General features: G+C 37.8%; 1 pseudogene; it reads left to right on the top strand.

Annotated features, from left to right (window-relative positions):
* The first annotated feature begins 623 nt into the window (after positions 1 to 623).
* Positions 624 to 3,569, top strand: part of LOC101991712 — a 6,302-nt pseudogene continuing 3,356 nt past the window's right edge.

The following is a 3,569-nucleotide window of genomic DNA, read 5'->3' as shown; positions in this document are numbered from 1 at the left end:
GCCTAGCCAGTTTGGATGTTCACCTTCCTAGACATGGACGGAGGGGGGAGGACCTTGGACTTTCCACAGGGCAGGGAACCCTGACTGCTCTATCAACAGGAGAGGGAGGGGGAGAGGAGTCGGGGGAGGGGAAGAAGGGTGGGAGGTGGGGGAGGGAAATGGGAGGCTGGGAGGAGGCTGAAACTTTTTTTTCTTTTTCTCTATAAAATTAAAAAAAAAGCAAAAATTAAAAAATATCCTATGGGAGATTTTGAGCCACTAAGTTAAATTCTTAGAGGCTACAGTGATTCAAGTTCCAGTAGGTAGCTTACAAAAGCTGGCAGACAGATACTTAAACAGATAGAGTATGCTATACAGAAACAGCATGTATTATATTAATTATGATCTTATGCACAAATCAATCCCACACCAGTTATGATTTAAAGGGATATTTATTTAGGGGGTAAAACTTACGAAACACCAACAGTCAGGAGCCTAGTAGCAGGAGCAGGAACCAAGCGCTGGAACCAAGAGAGCGGGCCTAGGCTTACCTCTCTTTTTTTAAAGATAAATAGACCACTCCCCAGTGAGCTGGCATTTCAACTGCTATTGACTGAAGGAGCGGAAGGCCCTCCTACAGCTCAATGGGCTCATACTTCAGCGACTATTGGCTGAAAGAGCGGAAGGTCCTCCTGCAACAACTCACCTCTCCAACTGTGGTGTAATTTTCTTGTGGGGTCCCTCATGTACTCCCTTGTATTCCTGGCCATACTTACGTGTGTTCTGGGCTTCACTTTTTGCCCCACAATGTGGTACCATATGTTGTGGAGCAGCCTCACCAAAATACCACTTTCCAGGGTATTCTAAGCTTTTCCTTGCCTGGTTAGAGATACCCCAAGCTATTTTATATTATTTGAGGCTATAGTGGAAAGGCTTGACTCCATGATTTCTTTCTCAAATCATTCGTCATTTTTATGTAGGAGGCACTGGTTTTCGTGAGTTAATGTCTATTCAGCAGCTTGCTGAAAGGATTTATTTGCTATAGGGGTTTTCTGGTGGAATATTTTGGATTTCTCATGTATGGTATCATATAATCTGCAAATAAAAATACTTTGATTTCTCCCTTTCCAATCTGCATATCCTTGTTCTCCTTCAGTTGTTTCTTTGCCATAGCTAAGAGGGCTGTGGAGAGAGCAGACTACATTGTCTTCTTCCTGATTTTATTGGAACTACTTTGAGTAACATAAATTAAATCTCCAAATATTGGGGAGAAACTATCAATTCGGCATCTTTGTCAGCAAGTGATTCTTCTAGTACCACGATTGGGTTTGATCTAATTGAGTTGTTGTACAAAGGGGCCCCAAAGGAAATACCCAAACAAACTAAACTGTTGCCAAGACTATAGGTGGCTCTTCACAAACTGGCAGCAAGGGCCCATTGATGAAGACAATAGCTATTGTGATTGTTTGAAAAAATGCCCCCCATAGGATTATAGGCAGTGGTACTATTTAAAAGGATTCGTGGGCCTGACCTTGCTTTAGTAGGTGCTGCATTCTTGGAGGAAGTGTGTCACTGGGAGGTTTGCTTTGAGGTTTCAAAAGCCCAAGCCAGGCTCAGTGACTGTTTCCCTTCCTGCTGATCTGGATGTAGAACTCTCAGCTCCTTCTCCAGCACCATACCTGGCATAACCAAACCCCAAATTTCTTTATAAGAGTTGCCATAATCATTGTGTCTCTTGACAGCAATAGAGACTAAGACACCTGCATATCTCACTGAAGATGGAGATATTAAGTCAATGCCCAAATAGAAGCTTTACTCTGTGTCTTTGGTACAGGAAGGCACTCTGCACACTCTCAAAAGAGAAACATAAGCACCAAGTCAGTCACAAACCCTTTGTCTACCCTGGTGCAAAATATGTTAGGACAACAATCGCACAAAACTTGTAGTAGTAACCAACCATGGCTGATTTGACTTAAGCCCACTCATACATAATTCATACTATCATTAAGATTTTACATTAGCAGAATCATCATTTGTTGCAACAAACAAATATTAATTAGTATTATTAAATAAAGTTTATATATTATACATATTCCTCCATTTTTAATTAATGCACTTTTCATCAAAGGAAACTCCATCTGGATTACAGCATTACGTATGAGTTACATTTACTTATCCCCTTAGTTATTACAGTTTCTCCAATATTTCTTGTCCTTCTTTAGTCATTATTCACATCTAATACAAGCAAGCATTACTAAATACAATATTGACAAATTCATGGAAACAGAACATTTGTACACATTCAGTTCTGATGCATTCCTTGCCTTCGCTATCCCCATCAAACATTTCTGCCTCATTAATTTTCCCTTTCTCTTTTTTTATATCTGTTGGTTTCTATTACCCTATCTCTGCCTTAAAGTAACTTTCTGTTCAGTCCCATATGCCCTTTCCAGCTTTCCAACAATTGTCCTAACTGATTCCCACTTACTTATTCATATTTAACCTTCAGAACTGAAAGTCCAAATATTAGATAGAACATCTGATATTTCTATAATTAATTAATTTACCAATCAATTAATTAATGACCAAATAGTCAAAGACCTCAACAAGTATCCATCAAAGGGGGATACTGAAATGTCTTATGTGTATACTTTTAAAATTATCAGTATGTCTAAAAATGATTAGGAAAATACCAATAAGTACCAAGATGATTTTACTATGTTCCTTACAGATGGGCTTATATCAAAATAATGACAGATAACAAGTGTTCCTGGGGATACAGATGTGGTTCTTCCTCTTGTGCAATGCAAATGTAGATTCATGCAGCCATTGTGGACGTTTTATGGCATTTTTTCAAAAGTATATGAGTATAATAATTACCATATGGTTTATCATTCCCACTTCCCTAATGAATTAATAGATGTGTGTACTCTTGTGTTCATAGAAACATTTTTAGGGACCCTCAGCGGTCATCAGCTGCCAGGGTAGGGCTTTGTTACCTCTCTCCTCCTTCCATGTTGGCATTTTTACTGGATGTGCAGGTTTTATACAGTTTAACTGCTGTGAGCTCACGTGTTCAATGGCCATGACATGACCAGAAGACAGTATTTCATGGTTCTTCTACCTGTTCTCTGGGTCTTGTTAATTATGTTTTTATATTGAATTACACTGGTTCATTGTTGCCATATGAAAAATGACCAGATTTTTATGAGCTCAATTTGTCTCCTATGATCTGGTTACTATTATATATTAAGTACAAGATTTTTATCTCATTGCTAACTTATTTCCATATCTACAATAATGTCTGTAAATATTTTGTTTCCTTTTCACAATTTAAAACACTGATATTTTTAAGTATGGCAGCCTGCATGTTAAAAACATACTCTTATTTTTTATTCGCTTCTAATGTACTATATCATGCTGGAGGCAAAATACATCATAGTCATTCCAATGATTTAGTTTCATTAAAATTTTTGTAGTTCCATAGTTTCATTGAAGAATTAACAGATCTGTTGGCTATATCCTTTACGTAGAGTACTTATTGCAAATAACAACAGTTACTTATATTTTATATTTGATAGATTATAGAT

The sequence above is a fragment of the Microtus ochrogaster genome, unplaced genomic scaffold (genome assembly GCF_000317375.1).
Source record: "Microtus ochrogaster isolate Prairie Vole_2 unplaced genomic scaffold, MicOch1.0 UNK41, whole genome shotgun sequence".
Taxonomy (NCBI): Eukaryota; Metazoa; Chordata; class Mammalia; order Rodentia; family Cricetidae; genus Microtus; species Microtus ochrogaster.
Note: the sequence above shows the minus strand (reverse complement) of the source record. Positions and strands in the feature narration are given on the sequence as shown.